At 42.2% G+C, this 26,362-nt stretch overlaps 1 protein-coding gene across 1 annotated transcript in view; it reads left to right on the top strand.

The window, feature by feature from the left end:
• Positions 1-26,362, top strand: part of ITGBL1 (integrin subunit beta like 1) — a 1,057,888-nt gene that overhangs the window by 775,269 nt on the left and 256,257 nt on the right. The window lies entirely within an intron of this gene.

Below are 26,362 nucleotides of genomic sequence, written 5' to 3'. Positions count from 1 at the left end.
AAAAATTAAGCAGTTGGGGGTTGCACTACACCCCTTCCCAAGCCTTATTAGGTCTAGGGGACTCCATTCCTCATTTCCTTTTTTGTATTAAAAGGGCCACTCATTAAAATTATGGGGGGAACGTGGCCTCCCCCGGATCGACTTTGGCCCTGATGATCCTATCTCCGGTCCATCATTATTTTTAGGGGGAGGGGGTACAAACCCCCTATTCTTTCATAAAATAAAAGGTCATTCCATATAGTAATGTTGAATTGGCTGCCTTGACATTATAATCACAACACACTTAAATTGCTCAAACATTAGAAATACCATATTCATGTTTTATTTTTACTAGCTTTGCTTAAACATTTATTTATAAAATGATACTCCGATCCATAGTCAGACATTACATATGTAATGTAATGCAATTGTATTTATATTTCACTTATTACCCCTGCTGAGGCGTCAACGCACTTTTGGGCAAGTAGCACACTACCCCCGAACCCAAAAATGATTAGTGGTGGATTCGTCTAGGAAGTATGAGTTCATTTGAGTGGTGTTTGTTAGTTAGATTGAATAGGATAATGGAGGAGGGAGTCTAGAAACTGTTATTTAGGAGATCATAGTAGTAAGATGAAGTTTGGGATGACTAAACATAGACATGGAAGAGGGAAGAGTCTCCAGAAGTGGATTAGGGAGATCATAATAGTAAAATGAGGTTTGGGATGAGTCAAAGGAGGCATAGAGGAGGGAAGAGTCTAGAAAGGGTTATTTTGGAGCTCATAGTAGTAGAATGAGGTTTGGGATGAGTCAGAGAGTGGAGGATATATTGAAACATGTATACGGTAAGACAGAGTAGTGTATTTGAGTTTTTTTTGCTTCTGCAGTAGGCTGGCCAGATTGTGTTGCTGAACTTCATAGTTGTGAATGGTGCACTTTATGGTTTACATATAATGAATTCAAAGAAATAGGTTTTAAGATGGAGATCACAGAGCACTGTCAACAGGCACAATTGGTAATGTTGTTTGTCGCTTATGTTAATGAGCAGTAATGCGAGCGCTTTGTCTATGTTTATGTATATTGTGTATATGAACAGGGAGAGGTTTTAGCACTATATTCCCCTGATCAAGGCTCCGTTGGGCTGAAATGCGTTGCGTATGAAGCCACAATAAACATAATTTTTCAGTACATCAGCAGCTGTGTCCAGGCATATCTGTGTTGAGAAGATACTGGCCCTCATTCTGATTCTGGCGGGCGGCGGAGGCCGCCTGCCAGAATTCAGCCCTCCATAATACCGCTCCGCGGTCAAAAGACCATGGAGGGTATTATGAGTTTTTCCCTGGGCTGGCGGGCGGTCTCCAAAAGACCGCCCGCCAGCCCAGGGAAAAACTCCCTTCCCACGAGGATGCCGGCTCGTAATCGAGCCGGCGGAGTGGGAAGGTGCGACGGGTGCTGTTGCACCCGTCGCGTATTTCACTGTCTGCAAGGCAGACAGTGAAATACATTTTGGGGCCCTCTTACGGGGGCCCCTGCAGTGCCCATGCCGTTGGCATGGGCACTGCAGGGGCCCCCAGTGGCCCCGCGACTCCCCCTCCCGCCATCCGGTTCCCGGCGGGAGAACCGCCAGGAACTGGATGGCGGGAGGGGGAGTCGGAATCCCCAAGCCGGCGCAGCAAGCTGCGCCGGCTTGGAGGATTCCTTGGGGGCAGCGGGAAACTGGTGGGAGACCGCTGGTTTCCCTTCTCTGACCGCGGCTAAGCCGCCGCGGTCAGAATGCCCCGCGGGGCACCGCCGGCCTGTCGGCGGTGCCTCCCCGTCCAGCGGCCCTGGCGGTTACAAACCGCCAGGGTCGTAATGAGGGCCACTGTCTTTTGGTTTATGCGGGCTGCCGGACCAGAGCCTGGACCACTGAGTACAGCTAATGAGCACTGGCAAAGTTGCAGTGTTTAAGATATATTTATAAATGTACACACACACACACTTTGTATATATATATATATATACACATATATATATATCACCTACAGGCAGTCGCCAGTGGGTATTCATAGTTGCAACCTAGTTTCCATTGAAAAAGCTTTTTTTGACTTGCCTATATCTTTGGCACCACTTGAATGAAACTTAATGAAATTTTCCAAAAGAAGTGTACCCAAATATCTTGTTGTGCATGGAAAGTTTCAGGGTGACCCATCAAGCGGGGCCGAGAAAAAGAGGGAGTCAAAAGAAGTGTGTTTCCAAATTTAATTCCCATAGAGTGTTTGAACATTGCTACAGCCCGAAGTGCTGGACAGAATTACAGCAAATTTAGTAAAAAGGTAGCTTTTGGCCCAGAAAGAAACCTTTTTGTTATTTTGTATAAATCCATTCAGTAGTTTTTGAAATATTACAAGAAAACCAAATTTATATATCTAGAGGTGCGAAGGGTTTGCAAATCCTCACGATCTCGATATATGTTAAAGATATGCAGGGCTTATGATACATATAGTGGTTGGTCCTTCAGACCCTGCCGGGCCCCGGGGAACATCACAACACCACCTCCCCAGGGCTATGTTAATATAGTATGCAGGCCATTCCGGGGACCAACACCTCCCCTGGGCAACATATAAATTTGATAGGGGGTCCTGAGGAGCCCCCCCAGCCCAAGGGACTGACACCTCCCCAAGACTATAACTTAAAAATTTGATTGGGAACCAAGTGCCCCCCTTACCCCGTGGACCACCACCTCCCCAGGACAACAGAATAAAATAGATAATAGGGGGATCCTGTGGACCCCCTGGGCCCTGGGGACCACCTCCTACCTTGGGCTACAAAACTATATCAGCAGGGGGTCAGTCGCGGATCCCCAGCCCCGGGGACCAACACCTCCCTGGGGCAAAATTACAAAGATGGAGCCATGCATGGCTCTGTGGACTACCAACCCCTATGGCTGGCTCCTGCTACCTCCTACCATCAGGAGGTAGCTGTTTGCTTTTGCTTGGGGGGAGTTACAGCTCCTGCCAAGCAAAAGCAAACATAAGTCTGCTTTCAGCACGTGTGAGCTGTCAAACAGCTCCCGCATGCTGAAAGCGGAGTTTTCATCTTGAAAGCTGGGAGCTGCTGTTTAAAGGATGCGGAGAGCTGGCTAGGACCTTGAAGGCCTTCAGGCTCCCCCCACAGTCCTGTCTCTCTCTCTCTCTCTCTCTCTCTGTCTTACATCTAATAATGGGATGGAAGAGAAAGCGCGAGAGAGATTGTTATTGAAATGGTCTCTGCATACGATAAGTTCAAAGCGTCACATTCACAAGATGTTTGGTTCAGATTTTACAGTTAAGTTTTGAAGCATAGCACAATGAAGTCCTTTGTGGCCTACTGGTAAAGCTCTTGGACTGTCACTCATTTTGAAAGTTAAACATTCCACATGATGAAAGATTTATGCCTTTTTCCCCATCACCATCTTTGGCATCAATGTCATAGAAGACTGCATAGTAAGGAATCACCTGTGGCCTAGTGGTTAATGTCTCAAACCCTCATACAGAAGGTTAAGGATTCCAGTCTTGGTTTGTCAGTTGTCTTTTCTCAGGTATAAATTATTTTGAACTTCAAATATTCAAGATACATACAAATGGTAATCTTGTCAAATACATTTTTTTCAATGTATTGGAACATTTCTCATTGTAAGTGGCGTGGGTTTGGATGGTTATGGGGGGTTGGCTGCAGGGTGTGGCCGCAGCCATGTACTGATAATTACCCCACATATTTCAACACTCATGACACCTTTGATAAAATCATTGATAATATCAATGTAACATTTGGAGTAAAATTGTTGAGGAGAAAACAGTGCATGACGGGGGTGCGAGTTATAGTTACCGTAGGGCACAAGTTATAGTTAACTGAAATAACTGTAACTATAACTGCTGAATTTCAATGGTTTTGGATGTTTAAAATGTGAGCCTAACTATAACGTCCCTGTAATCCTTGGGGCATCATTTACAAGAAAATGACGCATCAGCATTGATGCATCAGATTTCTTGCTCCTTCCCTAAATCCCCTAATGATACCATGGAAGCGCATCTGCTGGTGTTAAATTGATGCATTGCTGGAGTTGCATTGTAAAACTGATGCATTTCCAGCAATGCATTAGAACACAGAGGAGAGTCCCATTGTAAAAAGCACAGCGTAAATTTTACCTCTGGCATGAGAAACCATTAAAATGTCGACACAGTGAAGTTGTTGAGTGATGCAGTAAAATGTAAATTTCACTTTGTCAGTTCTATGCAGCTTCTTACGTGGGAACGCTTATCCTGCATACATTGTACCTGCCACAGGTATAACGCGATGCTAGGCTTTACAAACTAACACATTGGGCCTCAGTTTGCAAATATGGAGCAGTGTACAGCACTGATTGCTCCGCTGCTGCATAAAAAAAACAATGATGCAGCAGCAGTGGCTGAAGGAGTTTGTAAATGAGGCCTCTGGATTTTTATGGCAAAAAAATAAATAAATAAATAAATATATCTATCTATCTATCTAGATATATCTATATATGCATATATAGATATATATATATGTGTGTGTGTGTGTGTGTATATTTATATATAATGGCTCCTGCCACCTAAGCAATCCCTCATTTCTATTTAACGGCCCTGGATGACAAGCTGAGAGAGGTAATCTATGCATATTCAGCTTTGGGCCCATGGTCGCTGGCTTCTGTTCTCATTTAGCACGATTTAAATGGCAGAGCTGAGTTTGTATTGTTTCCTACATTAGATTGATATAGCTCATCGATTTGTGAAGTCAACAGCTATCGGGCAAGCTCTATTGAGTCTGGTAGGCTCTGTGGTATGTAAGTAGGGCCCATGGTATCTATTGTTGTACGTCTATTTTCAAAAAGCTGAGATGGCCTTGGGGAACGTCGGATATGGTATTGGGTCAAAGATTGAACAATTAGTTGGTGACCGCAGAGGGAGGCATAATGGGTGTCTATTTTGTGTAACAGCTTGTATTTTGGGGATGCCAGGGTTCGATTCTCTTTTTGGTTTTTATTGTGTTTAGATAGAAGGTTTTATGAATATGCACCCTTATAGGTGGGAGTATGCTGGTTAAGGGCTTTGGCATTTGAAGGGTGTTTCTTACTGTTTACTTTTTTATCTCTCCTTTTTATTGTGTTTTAATCTGCTTCAACGATTTTAGTTAATCATGCAATAAAGATTAATTCATTCATTCATACATGTAGGAGTAGTCTGGTGGCAAAGTCCTGAATCTACTTTTGTCTATTCATAGTTGAAAAATGTGATCTGAAGTAGAGGCCATTGGCGTAATCCAGTTTAGACATTCCAAAAGAGAAAGTAGTCTGAACCTTCTGTGGAAATACAAGGTGGGGGAAGATGTGTCTCAGCGTTTAACAGTAATGCAGCTTGCTCTTGCTAATTTGTCTACTTGGGCATTCCTCAGTAACTTGGAGTCCATGATAATTCCAAGTTTTCTTACTTCCCTAGGTACTTTAGGAGGAGGTCTGAGATCATCAGGCCAGATGCAGAGTGTCTCATAATTTCAGTTTTGGGAGCATTCAATTTGAGATGGCTCTAAGTCATCCACTGGTTAACAGCTCTGAAGCAACTGAAGAATTTTTAGGTTTCCAATGTATTTAGGGCTTTTTCATTTAAGGAGTATTTGTGTGTCATTTGCTAATTATAACATGTGAGCTGAAATTCATTGATCATTGTTGGTAATGGCTTCATGTAGATTATGAAAAGCATGGGTGAGATGATAGAGCCCTGAGGGACCCTTGTTTTCGTAAAGTATGGTTTGGATGAGAAATTAGGAGTATAGATGACATTTGTTCAGTTTTGAAGGTAGGATGGGATTCAGTTGAAGACAGTCACCTCCATGCCAACTTTGTAGACTCTTTGTATTAGAGTGTCATGGTGAACTGTGTTGAGGGCATCAGAGAGGACCAAGAGAAGTAGTGCAGCAAACCTTTTGCAGTCTACTGTGTTTGAAGGCCATCCCAGACGGTGATAAGAGCAGATTATGTGCTTTTTCCTGCATGGAATCATGTTTGGTAGTCTGAAAATATGGAATTATCTTCAATAAATTGTGACATCTGCGTAAATGCTGCTCTTTCTATTAGTTTGCCCAGGAAAGGCCCATTTTTAATCGGTCTGTAGTCGCTGGGCTCATGCAGGTCCAAGGTTGTTTTCTTTAATAATGGGCACATGTATGCCTTTCCTAGGTCTTCAGGAAAGATTTCCATCATTAAAGAATTATTGACAATTCTTTTTACTGGTGTGACAGCAGAGGTAATTAAAATAATGTTCTTGATAATTTGTGGTAAACAAGGGTCAGAAGGGCAGCCGACTGGCCTGCTTGCCTTGACCAGATTAATAATTGTACTTTGTGATAATCGTTTGAAGAAATACGGAGACTGGGTTAACCTACTCTTGGAGAAGATTTTTGGAGGTGGGTTGGTGCTGGTGGTTTTCCTTTATTTTAAATAGGAATCCAACATGTCTGCTTTGGTTGTGTAATGATTTGCCAGTTTGCCACTGAATTCTTGAATAATGTGATGAGTTCCTTCTTTGCATTTAGGTTTATGAATTTCGGTGAGAATTTTATATAATTCTTTATTTGAACATTTAGCATTTTGAAGACTGTCTGATTAGTACTTTTATTAGCTGTTTTGATTGTTGACTAGTATATTCTATTTAGTTTCTGTAGGTGAAGTTTGTCTTGATTGCTGTTTGTTTTGAGTCAGGTGCACTGCAGCTTTCTAATGTGTTGGTTTATCTCTTTTAATTCTGTATTTCCCCAAAATTGCTTATTTTCTTTTTCTTTTTTTGCTGTTCTTAGTTGCATTAGGATATCAAAAGCTTCTTCTAGCTACTCAAAGCTTTTGAACCAAATGTATTGTCTCTAGACATGTGTTGGATGTTAGTTGTGTTTCTGAGTATCCAAAATTGTGTTTGTTCCTCAGTCGATATGTAGATGCATGTAAGGTACTCTTAGGTTTGTTGATTTCTGGTGTTTTATGCTGAAAAGCTAGCAAATGGTGATTTGACTAGAATAACTCTTTGAAGGGTAACTAGTTCTGGATTAGCAAAAAATGGTGTCGGGGATGTGTCCAGCAATGTGTGTGGGTTTGTAAAAGATCTGATGTAGTTTCATTGTGACTGGACCATCAATGATGGTTTTCGGATAGGACATATTGGGTTTGTTAAACCAGATGATTAGGTTGCCAAGAAAGTATAGGTTGGAGTGTAGTATTGTAAGGATTGAAACTAGAAATGTGTCTATGTCTGTGTCTATGTTGTCTAGAAATGTGTCTGGGAATGTCGCATTGCAAGGCCATGGTCTGTAAAGGACAAGTAAGTTACAGGAGGAAGTTGGTGTTGAGTTGCACCCAGTGATGAGGGCCTCACAACCTTGTATGGAAATGTTGACAGCTTTGGTGAGATTTATTGTTTGCGTGAATATAACAGCTAGTCCACATCCTGTTTTTTTTACCAATACAATTTTGTGTGATAGTTTAATTGCCTGTAGGAACAGCTTCATGCAATACTGGGGCCATGTCATCTCTCATCCATTATTCAGTTATGAAGAGTAAGTCAGGTTCTTTGTCAGTGAGTGGGTCATAGATGTGGTGCTTCTTTTCAAAGAGTGATCGAGCATTTATTGGTAGGCAGTTTAGAGATTGTTTTGGTGGTGCAGTGGTTTGATTTTGTTTTGTGGAAGAGTAAGCAGTATTCTTTGAATTTGTAGCAGGTTTGTCATTAATGTTGGTATTAGCTGTACGAGGATAGCAATAATTTTGTTTTCAATATCGTATTCCTTGCTAGCAAGTTTAGAAAGCACTTTGAAGGGTCTGCATGTGTAGGTGGTGGAGATGATGGTTGAGAGTGGTTTGGTGAGCTGTGCTGTTTTTGTAGAGTAGCCTTGTTGTTTAATAGACATGGGAATGCAAAGTTTTGAAGAGTGGCATGTTTATTTTGTTTGCGTCTGTATAGGGTGGAAGGTGTATGTGTTAAGTTGGTGGTGGAGCATGTGGGTCATGTTTAAAGTTTCTAAATTGTGCAATGAATGAGAGCTGGGTGAATGAGAGTTGTGTTGGCGTATTTGTGTTAGGTGTTGGTGAAGAGAGAAAATTTGGGACAAAAGATTGTTTAGGATGCTTCTTACTTGAGTAGTCAGGAGGGTGGGAGTGGGTAGTTTCTAATTTATGGCAGAGTGTATTATGAAACTGCGTGTGAGAGATTTTGATGTGTTGGTGTATGTGTTATGTTTCTGTGGGATAGTGAGAGGAGATATTGATGTAGTGGTTTTCTGACAAGGATTTGTTTGTAAAGTACGGTTGGTGAGTGGAAGTTGAATGGTAAAGAGGTGATGATGTGTTTTGGAGAAGAGTGTATGTAGTGTATGAGAGGGGAAGGTTAAGAGTTATGGGTATTTGATTTGATAGCTGGGAGAGATAGAACGTGTGGTGGATTGCAGTATAAGGAATGTTGGTGTGTTTTTGATTAAAAAAAAGGAGGTGGGTATTGGTGGATGATATGATGGAAGGCTGAGTATATGTTTGGTGGTGACAGAAAATGGTCTGATATGAGCAAGTAGAGGGTAGAACAGGTGTTTTGTATGAATAGGGAGTGAGTCTGGATACATTGAAGTTATGTCTAATATGGCTTTGTGTTGTGTTGATGATGTGTGGATGTGTTAGTGGTATAGGACAGATTGATGTTTTGTGTGACAGTGAAGGTGCCATTGTGTGGTAGATGGGGAAGAAGGCCATATAGTTGTGGTTTATGGGGTTTTGTAGTGGTTGTTGAAACACTGAAGCATGAATAGGGTTTGGCTGAGACCCCTGAGCCCTAAGGTTGAATAACCCTTGGTCAGATGACACCTTTGGCCAATAGGAACTCTAGCACTAACCATGGGCAATTAGAGTCCTAGCCCCAAGCCCTACCACCAATGGGAGACCTGGCCCTTTCAACCAATCACAGCCCTAGCCCTACCAACCAATCCAAATCTAAACCCTTAGCCCTACATCTAATCATAAACCTAGCCCAAAGAACCAATCAGAACCCCAGATCTACCAGCCAATCAGAACTTTAACACTAAGCCCTGCCTCCAATAGAAGCCCTAGCCCTAGGAACCGTTTGGAACACCAGAACTATCAGCTAATCAGAATTCTAGCCCTAAGCCTTAACTCCAATAGAAACCCTAGCCCTAGGAACCAATCAGATCACAGATGCAACAACCAAAAAGAAACTTATATAAAGGTCATGTGACCTTAAGCACAGGCTGGTGGGAGGGGGCAGGGAGCTGCTCTTGAAATCAGAATCTCCTTGGAAACAGGCAGACTCAATCAACACTTTGCCGGTCCTGGCCAATCTTGCAGATAAGGCCCAAATCTAAAGCCACTACAAATACTGCTTTTTGCACAAAGCACTTTCTTGCTAAAAATTAGTGCTGCATACACTTTCCAAAAACAGATTACAGGAGGAAAACAGATTAAGCAGTCTTTTAAACATGCTCTGCTTAGCCTCTGAGATTTAGCCAATCTTTTTGCCTTTTAAAACCGCATGTCTTGGCACAGTATGGGGGAAAACTAGGAGAAAGATTTAAACAGTCACAGTTAGAAAAAAGCAGCAGTTTTAAAAGTGCAAATTCCACAGAAACTAACAGTTCAATTTAAACAGTACTGGTGGAGAAAACAGCAGTTTTAAAGTTTCAAGAATAAACAGCACAAGTCTGTATTTGTACCACCTTCTTTGTCTTTTTGCTCACTGGGCTGCTTCAGGACACAAAGAAGCTGGGGCTACAAAATGGCACCCCCCACAAAGGTACACATATGTGCACTTTTAGATTCCAATATGCTTTACTGTATCACCCAAATACAGCCTGATGGCTGATAAATTGAAGTACAGTACACCACAAATAACTCACAGTGCTAGTCATCATCCAACTCTTTACATTTGCGAGTCTCCACTTGCCTCCCCAATGATGAACCGCTATTTCTCCCTATAATTTAGCAGGTTAACACCTGCCCTGACTCCCCATATCTGTTGCCCTTGGTGACAGCTGGAGGGTGGTGGTGAAGGGGGCATGTTCAGACACCAAGTTGCTGCTTGTAAGTAAATGCCTCTTTTTGCATGATCAAGAACAAAGTTTTGGACTGATGCTGCTGGTTTGTCGACTCAGAGTGCATAGAGGCGTGCCAACCAGATCTCAGTGCCAGTGTTCCAACCCTTACAAAACGTATATTGAATTGGGTACCACCAGTTGGTATAAGTTGACTTACTTGTAAGTCCCTGGCATATGGTACAAAGATACCTAAAGCATGTAGGTTCAAGTATCCACTCAGGGCTGCAGCACTAGTGCCACCCTGAGTGTGATGAACTACAAAATGACTGTCAGCCTGCCACTGCAGCCTGGATCTTGCCATTTAAACCAAAAGCAAAGCCTACACTTCCTTTAACAATATATGTACGCTTCTCCGAGGGAGTGCCTATCAAGCCCTAAGGCAGGCACATGTATATATATTATTAAGTATATTATTAAGTAGGATATATATTTTCTAATGTCCTAGCAGTGGATAACTTGGTTACCCCGTTCGCTAGTATAGAGTTAGTACAGTTACACACTGACCCTCAGCTGTGCTTACCTCTGAATGGGACCACCAAAATGGGTGCTTAAAGGTATCACATTAATCAAGGCATTAAACTCAAGCCAAAGTTAATGTCATTGTTAAGAAAAGCAACTCTTAGAAATGTACCACTCTATTGCCCAGTTTTTCCACTGGCCACTTGCAGCTGCTGACTACCAGACAGCCTTCTGCCCTCCTGAGGAGTCATGTGAATGACTTCCCAGCCTTTGAACAAGAGGCCTGCCATAGAAGGCGATGTTACTACCACTTTTCAGGAAGCCACACAGGCCACAAAAGGAGAGCTTTGAAGGAAAATCCACCTCTGATGGGTGAATGCCAACCACACGAGAGGGGTTATCCCTTTGTTCAGACAGACAGGATGGAAGCAGGAGCAGAGAGGGGAAACACAGGAGTCATGCCCCCCTCCCCAATGGCCAGCACAAGGGACAAGTATCCCTTGGGCATGACCATTGCACCCTGTGCCATGCAGGGGGCCCAAGTTAGGGCCCCGGATGGCAAAGAAATATAGAAGAAAAAAACGTACCTGGACTTTCCTGGGATTGGGCCCCCCATCCTGCGGTGTCCCTCTGGTAGGGGTGGGGGTGGGGTGTTCCTGGGGTTTGGGGAGGGCACTTGTGGACCCATTCCAAGGTGTTTTACCATGGAAATGGGTCCACATGTCCCCTAACGCCTGGTTTGACCCAGGCGTTAAATAATGGTGCTAAGCAAGCTTAGCGTCATTATTTAGCCCCTCCTCCCACCTATGCGTCATTTTTGCATGGGGGATAAATATGGGGCTATGGGGATAGCCCCATTTTTTAGATAGGAACACCTAACACCTAACTTGCATCTCATTGACGCAAGGTAGATTCACTCATCTAAAAAATGGTGCAAACTCCTATATTTTGACGTTAGACGTGTCTAACATGAAAATATAAATTTGGAGTTAGGTTTGCACAGAATTTGCGTCATGAAAATGACACAAATGCAGGGAAAAAAAAGTATAAATATGGGCCTGGGTGTCTTACAATGTGTCAACAATAAGCATTAAATAACCGGTGTGAGCAAGAGATTAGCAGAAGGTTTCTATGAGTGCAACACAAACTCTCCTGAGGTGTTTCCTGTAACCCTCTCTAAAAACAGGGAAGTGCATGAGAACTGGTTTGGGGTGGCTTTTGTTCTAAATTGCCTCATTACCTCTGTTCTGCAGACAGCCTTTGTGTAGGGTGTAGGGTGATGCTCCTCGCAGGGGGTAATCCTCAGCCTGGAGCACTCACAACAGAGGATATATACAACATATATATATATATACATATATATATATATTTACATATATATATATATATATATATATACACACACAACATTGATACAGTCAAACTACAATAACTCTCCCTTGATATCCAAACTGTAAAACAGAAAGTTGGCATCTCCATATCAATATATAAATATAATTGTTACATGACTAAGGCCCTCATTACGAGTGTGACGGTCTCACGATGGGCCACGGTCCGACCGCCGGCACTGCCAGGTTGCCGCCTATCGACATCCTGGAAGTCTCGGCGGTTGGAACCGCCCAGGGCAGCGCTGCAAGCAGCGCTGCCCTGGGAATTACGAGTCCCCTTTCCACCATGCAAAAGCTGGCGGGAAGGGGCCGTTGGGTTCTATGAAAGGACGGCCGAAGTCGTAATGAGGCCATGTATGTTTTAAAAAGCTATTCTTTAATAAGGTATGTAAAACATATACAATTGGCAGTTAAAGTAGATTGACAGAATCAGTGACGTATATATGTAATGTTCGGCTATGGACTATCATATCATTTGTATAAATAAATGTATAAGCAAAGCTTGAAATATAAAACTATAACTGAGGTATTTCGAATGTTTGTATAGTTGAAATGTGTTGAGGTTGTAATGTAATAACCCCTAACTATAACTAGGTTTTAACCTCTGTTTTTTTTTGGTTTTTGGAAGTGTAATGTTTATAAAGGTGTGTATTTATGTAATACAATATCTTTATCCTCCACAACATTATTTCTGTATGGATAAAATTGAACGACTTCATATAGAGATACGTTTTCCAAAAAGGCCTTCTGTTAGGATAGAATGTGTCTATTAAATGTGTTTTCACAATGTCTTTGCTATCAGGATCAAACTAAGCAAGATATTCAGTTTATGGCAAACCTTTTAAAAATCTTCTCCACAAAGATGCCAATCCTAAACTAAGTCAGGTAATGGCACGGGTTATAACATATAAACGGGAAGAACCTAATCGGTCACACATCTCATTATTGTTAACCCTATTGTGGGATGAGAGAAAGAGAGATGAGAAATGAGAATGAGAAAGAAATCTACAACCTCTCCTAAGGTTTTCTTTAATTTATTTGTTAGGAACATAAGCAGAGCTGAGAATTTGTGATTAAAAAAATCTGCAAACATTTGCTGGATCTAAACATTATAATTCCCTCGGTGTTCTCACAGCCACATCTGTCAAAATAAAGTTTTCGGCACAGCTGAAAATGAGAAACCATGTTGGTGGTCCCAAATTTCTCAACATAAATTTTAGCTCATTTTAGGTCTCTGTGTCTTCGGAACCAATATTCATTTGCACCTCTTTGACATGCCATGATATTTTATAGGTTTTCATCAGTGATTTCCACTTTACTTAGGAAATCCTTAGCTGTTAAGTTAATGTTATTAAATACTGTTTCAGTGTGCATCACATGTGCAACAGCAATAAAGGTAACCAATAATTCACTTCCATATAATAAAGTGACAATGTAAGGCATGTTTTGCTTAAAATGTGGGCCTTCATAATATAGTCTTGTTGAACGATATTCCATTGCAGAAATTTGAATAGGAAGATCATATCAATCTCTTTTTCCTGTGGAAATAAAACTGTATAACATTTAGCCTCTAAAGTTTTTCCCAAATATTAACAGGTTCTCCTGTAGCCTATCTCATTTGATACAGTTCTAAGGCATCACCCATTAAATCATTTGAATACAGTGGGTGTATACTATAGTGCTCGTATATTTCTTCTTAGTGTTTTTGACTAACTTTCTCAAACTGCCATACATCAGTTTCCTTTTGAAGTGGTTGGTCGTTTGAGTCTATAAAGTCATTTCGTTTAAAATTCTGGTAGTGTATGTTATTTTCTAATAAGCATGATATACCCTCTTGTACTTTGGAAGTGCTTATCAATTCATGCCATTCTTTTTCCTTTTGCTGGAACTCCATTAATTAATACAACTAAAGGTTTTTCTAATTTGCGCTCTACTCCCACAGTGTCAGTATTTTTCCTAATGACTAATGATAGAAAACACAACTCATTCATGAGCCTGAAATTTCCAACATTTAGGTTGCATTCTACTAATAGTTTGAAAAGTTTGAATTAACATAGTTTCATAAAAACTCAAATTTTGTAATTCTGCAGGAATAAGATAAACTTCTGAATTATTCCAAATTGCGTGTGAAGGCATGAAGTTATGATCAAGTAGTTTCCCAAGGCAATAATAGCAAACAATTTGATCTGAACAAAGATCATATCTGTTTTCAATAATAGGATACATAGCAAGTTTTTCCAGGCTACTCTATCTTCTCTTTCATTTTTTGCAACTAAATCAACATAGTTTATTTGTTTTCCTTTACGTGCACATCTACAACAACTTTATTTGGAATTTCAGATATTGGTTCGTAGAATTGTAAAATATCCACATCATACCATTTAAAGTCCATAATTGAATTGTCCATTGTAGTTTCTATGTTTAAAATATTTGGAGACATGTCATCTTCAGACTCACCATCAAAATATTTTGATTCTATATACATTGTGATTGATAAAACCTTCTCAGAATTACAGTGTAATAAAGCATCATTAATTAGCTCCAATTGTATTGCTGGCCCTTTAATAAAGTTTAAAGTTCCAACAAGTTTTCTTATACTGTATTGATGAATTGAAAGCTTTTTTTTAATGTAATGAAAATTGGAACTACACCTATTATTATGAAATTAGCCTAAACTATGGCCATGCATGGGTAGATGTCCAATGTTTGCAAAACATTAAGTTTTCCCTTGCAAAGGTTTTTTTTTAATGGAAAGAAAGTGTTATAGTTTGTCCATAGATTTTGTCTCAATGCATATTGAAATACAATTATATTTGTAAACAGAATGTTTAGTTGCTTTTCCCTCAAATCTTGTTTTGAGTGTTCTGTTACATGTTTACTTTTTTTCTCTAATCCAACAACAGATTTATGCATAACTTCATAGCAACACCCTTCTCTGGTTACAGAGAGGAGCCAATTAGTATGTGTATGGTAACTTTTTTTGTGAAAGTCTGGTTTAGCACTGGACTTGTGTCTCCACCAACCTTCAGATATGTTAAAGAAGTTTAACTGATTCAAAGTTCTTTTGGGTAACTTTTATAATTTTTAACTCAAAGTAAAGTGTGAATGTTTCATGCAATTCATTGTTAAAATAAGTAATTTTCTTTGCACATCAAAGGCTTTTTCCTCAATGAACCAAACATATTGTTTATGGTTATGCTTTCCAATATGGTTTTTGCAACTGGGAATCATTTTTGGTAAATTACTGAAGTACTTTGTTTTTAAACTGTTCACAGATAATATTTCTAGTTGTCCCCTTCCTTGTACGACTGCACAACAATGAACAATTCACCTGTTTGCTTTTGTAGTTGTGTTGTTTAGAGACAGTTGCCTTTTAGCTTTATTTTTTGCATACACAAATTTCTTACTTTGCAAGTATGCAATAGTAATTTTACCATTTTCCTCTTTACATTATCCACTTTGTCCTTTTTGAGGTGTGGTTAGTTTTTGTTGAATACATTTGAAGTACGTTTTCATTTTATTTTTTTAATGATATTTTGAAAGCATTGTGGTCACTGTGGTTGTACCTGTACATTAAAAGGGGGAAAATGCACAGTAGTATTAGTAATAATTCGCGGAAAGTTTAACTCAAACAAAAACTATACATGGAAAAGTTTATTTCTGATATTTATTATGGCATTTACTTTTCAGGTACCTTCAATTCAAGGAAATAGTAGTATTATTTTCCCCTTACAATAGAACAGTAAAATAGAAATAACTGTAATTCAAACTTTTACTTGAACTCTAGTTCTATTACTGCAATGCAACAAATGTAAATACTATTTGCATAACTCTAGCAGTATTGGGATATGTTTGTAGCCGACTGGTAAATTTAATGCAAGAGCAATCTCTGTTACATCCATATTTTATTTATAAAAATATATTATTGGGTATTTTTGTCATGTGATTAAAGTTAGTCTCTTTGGCAGTTTTCTACCAACCACCAAATACAGAACAAATAATTAGTAGATTATCCTTGTTATACTATAGTCTATTGGTTGAAATGGTCATGTGACCTTATATTGCCATGAAATAGCTACAGCTACTCTGTAGTATATTTAAAGCTTACGTCCTAGTCTTTTTAGGAACTAATGTGCTTCTCTAGTACTGTTTGGGCTTTGTTACCAGCCCAATCTCACATACAACCAAATAGCATGTTTGTTTTATAACTACCAATATATTACATACAAGGTGATTGGCCAGTGTTGTAGACTCGTATTGTAGGCCAGTAAATCCATGTTATAATTTACTACATAAACTCACTGTTCCTTGAAGGTATTTAGTAATGTTGAAAGAACATGGTTCGTGCTGGATTATTGGACGCAATATATCTTTTGGGTTGGAGAGTATGCCAAGAAGAAAGGAAATGAGCATAATTTAGGTATGAGAAATGTTGACATCACATGGGTGGCTGAAAGAGGTTTAAGGTCGAATAACATCCTACTTCTTATTTTATCACTTAGTAATTGTGAGTATTGCCATTTTATAATCATTAAAAGCAGAAGCGATGACATTTGTCAATTTACTGGTGTACGAATTGAAATAAAGATAAAAGCTACCTTCAAATCTTTAATGAATTTATTTCCTCACACCCATTTTGTATATTCAAATATTTGCCAAAGGTTAAAATGGAAGTACTAAGTTGTAAAAGCAGCAAAGTATTAAAAAAACCTGCAGGCATATCAACAAAATGGTACCTGCCTTCCTTAGAGATCACACCATGTCTTCCATATATCACCTAAACATTATGTTTTAAATTCCTTACCTTTATCATGCAAATGGTGTGTATTTTACCACAACGGGTAATAATATCTTCATTACATTAATAGCCTTTACCAACTCCTAATGAAGCATATGTAAATTTGAAATACACACTTGCAATAAAAGGCTCACTTAAGAGCCAACCTAACAGGATCATAAGTAAATATGAATATATATGAGTTGCTTTGTTCCAAAAACTTTCACTGTACCACAGTACTCTCTAGAGACCAACGCGAAAGTACTGCAGTACTTGGTCATTTAAAAAAAATACATTTATAACTTTCCAAACATTATTGACTGCATATATTTATAATACTGACCTCAGTACATTTAAAATTACAAGCCTGAAATACCTTTTTCAGGTGCATTTCAAAACACTGTGAAAGTGCTATGTAAAAAAACATGGCTACCATCAGGCTTTGAAAAAGTACACATTAGCCAATCAGATAATCCCTTGTCATCGCTATATACCAAGGTTGTATTGTGGTGCTACCCGGGTCAGATATAGGTAAAACAAAAGCTACTTGTTCATTAACTTTTACATACTGCACTTGCCTGCACCATACCACAGAATCATCTACACCCTCCACTGTGTAGATCTTCCCCCAATACTACCAAATTACAGAAAGCTCCAGCTGATGTTTTTTGCACTATGAGACATACAAAGTTCTTTACAAAATGTATTGAATGCAGTTCAAGATATTTTATTGTTTTTTTTAAATGAAAAGACAACACAAAAAAACTACACATTATTGGTATGCCAACGACAGCTTTGAACTTGGATCTGTGAGTGTGTCTGTGAGTGGGTCTGTGAGTGGGTGTCTGAATGTCTACATGTCTAATGTCTGTGAGTGGGTGCATTAGTGTGTGAGTAGGTCTGTGAGTGGGTACCTGAGTCTCTAAGTGCATCTGTGAGTGAGTGCATGAGTTTCCGAGTGGGTCAGTGAGTGAGGGCACGAGTCTCTAAGTGGGTCTGTGAGTGGGTGTTTTGAGCCTGAGTTGGTCTATGAGTGGGTGCATGAATCTTTGAGAGGGTCTGTGAGTGGGTGCTTCAATGTCTGAGTGGATCTGTGAGTGGGTGCATGAGTGTCTAAGTGGGTCCGTGAGTGGATGCATGAGTGTCTGAGTGGGTCTGTGAGTGAATGCATCAGTCTCTGAGTGAGTCTTTGAGGGGGTGCATGAGTGTCTGAGTGCATCTGTGTGTGGTTGTATAAGTGTCTGTGTTGGTGTCAGGGGGTCTATGTGGATGTGAGAGTGGGCGCATGGGTGTGAGAGTAGGTGTAAGAACCGGGTGTCTCTGGTTGTGACAGTGGGTGTGAGAATGTCTCTGTGAGTGGGTCTGTGAGTGTCTTTGAGTGTATGTGTGAGTCTGAGTGGGTCTGTGAGCGGATGCATGAATGTCTGAGTGGGTCTATGAGTGGGTGCATGAATGTCTAGGTGGGTCTGTAAGTGAGTGTGTGAGTCTGAGTGGGCCTGTGAGTGGGTGAGTGAGTGTCTGAGTGGGTTGGTGAGTGGTTGGGTGAGCCTGAGTGGGTCTGTGAGTGGGTGCATGAATGTCTGAGAGGGTCTGTGACTAGGTGCATCAATGTCTGAGTGGGTCCTTGAGTGGATGCATGAGTGTCTAAGTGCATCTGTGAGTAGGTGTGTGTAACAGGGTCGGGCGGATCCTGCTACAGAACGGTGCCCCGAGACCAACAACCTGATATCCCTGGGGCACCGTCGACAGCCGGAGAATAGGAACACCCAGCTCTAACCCGAACGTCCGGGTTAAATTGGAGAAGGACGACGGACAAAGCGGAACGCCACTTATCCGAGGAGAGCAGGACCAGCACGGAGAGAAGGAAAAGTGGACCATGGAAGGAGGCGGGAAAGAAGACGCGCAGTACAGGCTACCGATTGAGATGCCAGAGACGAACACAGGAGAGGGCGAGGAGACAGAGACCTTTCGAAGGAAGGACGCTCCGCCGACGAATAGGACCTTGGGCTACAACTCCTGCCACGTACCCGGAGGGACGTGGCTTTAGAAGGTACGTGCCTGCTTATCGAACCTTGTGAGGTATTATTGGTAGAAGGGAGGGGGCGGGTGGTGGTAAACAAACAGCGGGAGACAGGATAAGGAGACAGTTCGGGTTGACATCTCCTTTATTTTCATTTAGTTTATAGATATTTTTTTTTATTTGTGTTACTAACCCACACTAATTATTCACTGGTTGAAACGTTTCCTGTGAAGGCAACGGGGTCTTAAAACATAAAAAGCTAGTACTCTTGGTTTATGTAAAATAAGAGCACAACGTCACAAACGTTAAAATACTGAAAGCACTCGCTGAGTATTTTCTTTTTTGTTTCTCCACCAAGCCCCGCACAGGCACTCCCTAACCTTATTATAAGAAGAGAAGAACAAGATCACTTACCGTACCCTTTGGTTTCTTTATTCTTCTTTGGTTTGCCTGGACCCATCCTTCCGTCCTGATTCGACGAGGAGAACATATCCTCTGGAGAGACAACCGTAAGAGAGAAAAAGGGAGAAGAGGTGTATTAAACAAGAGGAAGAGGAATAAAGGAAAAGACAAGAGAAAAGAGAAACATAGAGACAACAAGAGAAGCAGGAGGGGAGAAACTCCATAAGAAAGCTGAACTAATTTCTGTGAATAATACAAACAGAAAAAGCTCAAAGTGTTAATAAAAGGCAGTTTCTGAATCCTACAGTGGCTACGTTAAGAATTATTAACGTCCCCAATCTAGCTTGATATCCCATGTCCCCTACAGTGGTGTCAGAAGCGGGATTTTGAGGAGATGTCATCTATAAAGAAGTTCAAGTTATATCAGGGAAGAATGGAAGCCAAACCTACAATTGAAGACATGATGCAAAGGCTGGCCGAAGGTCAGCGACACCTGCAGGTTGTATGGGAGGAACAGAAAAGAGAAGCGCGCACCGATAGAGAGACCCTTCAAAATGCTTTGCAAAGTCAGGCGACAATAATAGCCAACGACCAGCTAGTACACAAGACTGCCCTCCAGAAACTAACAGATACAATTGCTGCAACCCACGGGCACCCTAACATGCCTACTTCCGTTCTGCAGAAGTACCAAGATGGAGAGGACCCAGACGCGTTCTTCACCAATTTTGAGAGGGTAGCTACTTCTGCCACATGGTTTGAAGACAGGTGGGGGCAATACGTGGCCCCCCTCCTGACAGGAAGCTTGCAAGCAGCATACCAAGCGGGGGTACCACTCCTTATCCAGACATAAAAAAGTATACTAGAGCGGGTTGGGTTTGACACAGAGTATTATAGACTCAAATTCCGGAAAACCAGATGGTGTCCGACGGAAAATCCCTGAGCCCTTTATTTTAGAATAAAGGATCTTGGACTGAAGTGGCTAGGACCCATCGGCACAGACCGGGATGAAGTTATTCGGGTCATCCTACTTGAACAATTCCTAGAGGCCTTACCAGCAACAACAAGGAATTGGATAAAACAGCATCCCAATGTGGATACCACCACTGCGATAGTCTTGGCTTGTGCACACCACGAGCCCCTGATTTTAAAGTAGGCGTGTCAAAGGGACCCTCTACGAGAAGTCGGCCCTCTGGACCCTATTATCGTCCCAAACCTCTTAAAGGACCTAAAGACATACTCATCCCTAGGGTTACTGAGAAAAGTCCTAACCAACAACTGCAGTGCTATAATTGCGGTGAGTGGGGACATATTGCTTGCAATTGTCCTCACAAAGAAGAAAAACCAGAACCGATGGAGATAGGCGTCACCCGTGGGAGGGTGTTCTACACTGGGAAAGATAACCCCAAATATATGAAAGAAATGAGAATTAATGACCAACCCACTAACGTCTTAATTGACTCTGTGTGTAGTCAATCCGTAATCAGAGCAAGTTTGGTGGAACCAAGAGACCAAACTTCCAGTGACACAGTATCTATTTGTTGTATCCACGTAGACATGAAGCAATATCCTTTAATCTCTGCCTCCATTGAATGGAAGGGACGGACAGACGTGATTATGATGGGGGTTATTGGACATGTAGCTGAGGAAGTGATTATAGGTACCGATTATGCTCATTTTTCTGACCTACTGGACAGTGTACAAACAAAAGATGAGACAGACTTATGGTGGAAGGAAGCTCCCTTTTCTCAAATGCATATAAGCCCATGCGAAGAACTGTATAAGCCCAGTAAGACGGAGAAACAAGAAGGGAAAAGACTATACCAGACAAAGAAAGAAGCCACCATGAGAGAAGGACCTAGAGAGGTAACATTGACTTCCCTCCGTCCTTTTCGTAGTAGTCAAAGAGAGGATCCTACCCTACAGCATGGATGGAAGTATGCTGTAACAGAGAAAACTGGACAGGTGGGTCCCTATTTCCTTGTTCAGAAAGGACTACTATATAGGATAACGAAACATAATAAATGTGAGAGAATGCAGTTGGTAGTTCCTCAACCCTACCGCACCCAAACCTTACATTTAGCCCATAGTCACATGGGGGGTGGGCATTTTGGAAGAGAGAAGACGGAGGAATATCTTTTACGCCACTTTTATTGGCCTGGGGTCTTTTCTGAGATATGTCAATTCTGTCAACATTGCCCAAAGTGTCAGTTGGTAAATCCAGGACCCCAAAAGAAAGCCCCATTGTTTCCTTTACCCATCATTGATATCCCATTTGCTAGAGTATGTATGGACATAGTAGGCCCCCTCATTCCATCCTCAAGAGGCTATACGTATATCCCTGTTTTAGTTGATTATGCAACGAGGTACCCAGAAGCTATCCCACTAACTGGCATGACCACAAAAAGTGTAGCTCATGCTATGATAGGTTTCTTCTCCAGGGTGGATATTCCCAAGGAGATCCTAAATGATCAGGGTACCCCGTTTATGTCCCGACTGATGACACAAATATGTCAGATACTAGGAATGACCCAGATACGCACCACCGTCTATCACCCCCAGACGGATGGCCTCGTAGAAAGGTACAATCGCACGCTAAAGACCCTGTTGAAGAAAACCATCTCTGATTCCAGGAGAGACTGGGACAAGAAGTTACCCTTAGTTCTCTATGCCATAAGAACACATGTGCAGTCCTCTACTGGACATAGTTCCTTGGAACTGGTGTTTGGGTGCCAGTCCAGAACCCTCTTGGACATGGCTGCAGAAATGTGGGAGGAGGAAAAGAATGAGGGCAGAGACCTCCTTGAATACATGCATCAATTAAAAGATCAAGTACAGACTCTATCGGAGGATGTCCAAAGTCATCTCGAGAGGGCACAGGAAAAACAAAAGCGCTGTTATGTCAGAAATACCATGCTTAGACAGTTTCAACCCGAAGTCAAAGTCCTCATTTTACTACCCAGCTCTGACAATAAACTACTGGCGAAATGGCAGGGTCCTTATAAAGTCCTGAACGCCATCACCCCAGTAACCTATAAAATGTAGCTTTCCGAAAACCCAAAGAAAACACAGATTTATCATTTAAATCTCTTAAAGAAATGGGAAGAGCGCGAGGAAAACCCAGCTCCTCTAAGAACCGGGTTCCTTATCAATAATATAAAACAACTCCTTATCCCAACAGCCAACGACCCCATAACAGATACACCCTCCATCAACACCTCCCTTTCGCCTGAACAACAGAAACAGTTAGGTGAAGTGATAGAGAAACATAGACCCTTGTTTTCTACAACCCTGGGGAAAACACCTTTGATTCAACACCACATCAAGACACAACCAGGGAAAGTCGTTCGTCTCCGACCATATAGAATACCAGAAGCACGGAAAGTATTGGTAGAACAAGAAGTTAAAAAAATGTTACAGATGGGCATTATAGAACCATCAGTCAGTCCGTGGTGTTCCCTGATTGCCCTGGTACCCAAACCGAATGGATCAATTCAGTTTTGTATCGACTTTAGACATCTAAATAACATATTGCAGTTTTATACTTACCCTATTCCACGAGTTGATGAATTACTTGAAAGATTAGGCAAAGCCCAATACATGTCTACATTAGACCTCACTAAGGGTTACTGGCAGATTCCCCTGTGTTCTTCGGATAAGGAAAAAACTGCTTTTTCTACTCCATTTGGACTGTACCACTTTACAGTCCTTCCTTTTGGACTACACGGGCCCCTGCAACTTTTCAAAGACTGATGGAAAATTTATTACGCCATCACTCTACATACGCCGCTGCATATCTTGACGATATAGTAATTTATAGTGAATCATGGAATGAGCATATGATCCATTCAGATGAAATATTCCACATGTTACAGAATGCAGGTCTCACCGCTAATCCAGAAAAGTGTAAGTTATCTTGTAATGAGATTGCGTACCTCTGCTATCACATAGGCAAAGGCCAGATCAGACCTCAATTAAATAAGGTAGAAGCCATTCTCAAGGTGCCAGTCCCATCCACAAAGAAAGAACTCTGTTCCTTCCTGGGTTTAGAAGGTTACTATGCATGGTTCATTCCAAACTATTGCACCTTGTCCGCCCCCTTAACTGATCTCTTAAGAAAGGGACAACCCTCGAAGATAAAAACATTGACCCCCTCGTGACAACGTAGTTATGAAATCCTTCAAAGAAATTTAACCACGAAGCCGGTGTTACGTTGTCCCGACTTCACCATAGAATTCTGTTTGCAGACAGATGCCTCCGATGTGGGGAAAGGTGCCATATTATTCCAAAAAGATGCACACAATAATAACCATCCCATCGTGACCAAAAACAGGAAGCTCTTGCTCAGGAAACAACAATATCCAGTAATTGAAAGGGAAACCCTGGCAATTAAATGGGCAATAGAGAACTTACAATATTATCTCTTGGGCCACCCCTTTGTGTTGCATACTGACCATGCACCTCTTACCTGGTTATCACGAAACAAGGATACCAATCCAAGAAGATTGCGTTGGTTTATGGAACTTCAACCGTTTAACTTTCAGGTACAACATCTACCAGGCAGCCAGTTATGCACTGCAGACTATCTGTCTAGGCATCCCATCTACCAGGATCTGAAACAGCCCTTTCCTAGAGGGGGTGTATGTAACAGGGTTGCTCAGACCCTGCTACAGGATGGTGCGAGACCAACAACCCGATACCCCGGGGGCACCGTCGACAGCCTGAGAATAGGAACGCCCAGCTCTAACCCTGACTTCCGGGTTAAATTGGAGACGGACGACGGACAAAGTTGAACCCCGCTTATCCGAGGAGACCAGGACTAGCGCGGAAAGAAGGAAAACCGGACCACGGAAAGAGGCGGGAAAGAAGACGGGAAGTACAGGCTACCGATTGAGACGCCAGAGACGAACACCGGAGAGGACGAGGAGACGGAGACCTTTCGAAGGGAGGACGCTCCTCCGACGAATAGGACCTCGGGCTGCAACTCCCACCACATCCCAGAGGGATGTGGCTTTCGCAGGTACGTGCCTGCTTATCGAACCCTGCGGGGTATTATTGGTAGACAGGAGGGGAGCGGGTGGTGGTAAACAAACATCGGGAGACAGGATAAGGAGACAGTTCGGGATGACATCACCTTTATTTTAATTTAGTTTATAGATATTTTTTAATCACAGGTTGAAACATGTCCTGTGAAGGCAACAGGGTCTTAAAACATAAAGAGCCAGTACTCTTGGTTTGTGTAAAATAAGAGCACAACTTCACAGATGTTAAAATACTGAAAGCACTCGCTGAGTATTCTTTTTTTGTTTCCCCACCACACCCCGCACAAGCACTCCTTATTAGAAGAAGAGAAGAACAACAGTACTTACTGTATCCTTTGGCTTCTTCATTCTTCTTTGGTTTGCCTGGACCCATCCTTCCATCCTGATTCGACGAGGAGAACATATCCTCTGGAGAGACAACCCTAAGAGAGAAAAAGGGAGAAGAGGAGTATTAAGTGTCTATGTGGTTGTGAGAGAGTCTATGTGGATGTGAGAGTGGGTGCATGGGTGTGAGAGTAGGTGTAAGAGGGTGTCTCTGGATGTGACAGTAGGTGTGAGAATGTCTCTGTGAGTGGGCGTGTGAGTCCCTCTGAGTGTATGTGTGAGAGTCTGAGTGGGTCTCTGACTGGGTGCGTGAATGAGTGAGTCTGTGAGTGAGTGCATGAATGTCTAAGTGAGCCTGTGAGTGAGTTTGTGAGTCTGAGTGGGTCTGTGAGTAGGTGAGTGAGTGTCTGAGTGGGTCTGTGGAGGGTGGATGAGTCTCAAAGTGGATCTCTGAGTAGGTCTTTGACTTGGTGCATGAGTCTGTGAGTCGGTGGATGAGTGTGTGAGTGTCTGAGTGGGTGTGTGAGTCATTGAGTGAGTCTGTGAATAGGTGCATGAGTATCTGAGTGCATGTGTGAGTGGGTGTGTGAGTGTCTGTGTGGGTGTGCCAGTAGCTGTGTGAAAGACTCTGCCACAAAGCAACCTCACCTGCCCTTTTATCCAACAAGAGTCCACAGATTTGCATGGAATATGTACCAAAACAGAATTCTTTGTGCCTCACTGGGCAAATGTCCAGTATGTATTGTACACTACAGCTGTGTAATGGAGCACATGGAAATGTAACTAGTGACCTTGTGTGCATTTTGACACCATGATTGTTCCTTTTGCTTGTTTCTCTAGAATTCTGTGATAGGATCAATCCTCCTATAGTGAAGCCAACAAAACTACAAAGATGTAAATCTCCACCAAACCAGGGTCTTTCCTCTTATCTATATGACGTAAGTGCTTCATTGGTTTGTGAAGATGTCCTCATATTCCTCAGCATCAAGAACGCATCATCAAATTCAGCAATAAATGCACTGGGGGGCCCCTTAGGAAGCTGTTCATCAACATGGCAAAAGGGGGAAGACGTGTACTACTAAGTTGGACGGAGAGGGGACAAGAGGGCAAAGGTTCCAGGTGATTTACACATTTGCATGCGCTTAGCAATTTAAAGAGAGAGAGACCCATGGACTCTAGGAAAGGAGGCCACACGGCTCCCCTCTCCTGGCTGACTTTGGCCCCGGGAAACTCATCCCGTGGGCCCACCTCTATTCAGTGAGGGATGGGGGCCATGCTGCCCCCTCCCTGGCCTATTTTGGTCCCGGTGACACCATACACCGGGGGCCGCCTCTATTAAATAGAGGAGGAGGGCTGTGCAGCCCCTCTTCCTGGGCTGATCGTGGCCTCAGGGACCCCATCTCCCAGGGCCCGACCATCTCTCCTGGGTGCCCTCCAGGGCACGCAGTGTGCAATGGGACCGTGGGGGTAGCCTCAAGGCACTGACAGTTCTAACCGGCTCCCCGGCTCCCCGCCTCCTGTGTGAGCCGGCATTGCTGTCAAAAACAAGGAGCTGCTAAACATGCAGGTCCCTGTCAGTGAGAGCAATTGTTTCCTCCCTTTCCCTGCCCACATCTCTGCAGCCAGGGAAACAGAGGAACCCTCAACTCCCTGCACGTGAGAGAGCTGTTTAACAGCTCTCGCTTGCTAGGAGTGGAGTTATGTTTGCTTTGACTTGGCATGAGCTGTGAAAGCTCCCGCCAAGTCAGAGCAAACAGCTATGTCCCGGCAGTGGGTACCCCGGGCATAGTAGGAGCTGTCCCTGTGGGGTGGCGGTCCCCAAGGCCATTATTGACTCCATGGAGGTGGCCACATGCCC

The sequence above is a fragment of the Pleurodeles waltl genome, chromosome 8 (assembly GCF_031143425.1).
Source record: "Pleurodeles waltl isolate 20211129_DDA chromosome 8, aPleWal1.hap1.20221129, whole genome shotgun sequence".
Taxonomy (NCBI): domain Eukaryota; kingdom Metazoa; phylum Chordata; class Amphibia; order Caudata; family Salamandridae; genus Pleurodeles; species Pleurodeles waltl.
The sequence above is the reverse complement of the archived record's forward strand: the minus strand, read 5'-3'. Positions and strand labels throughout refer to the sequence as shown.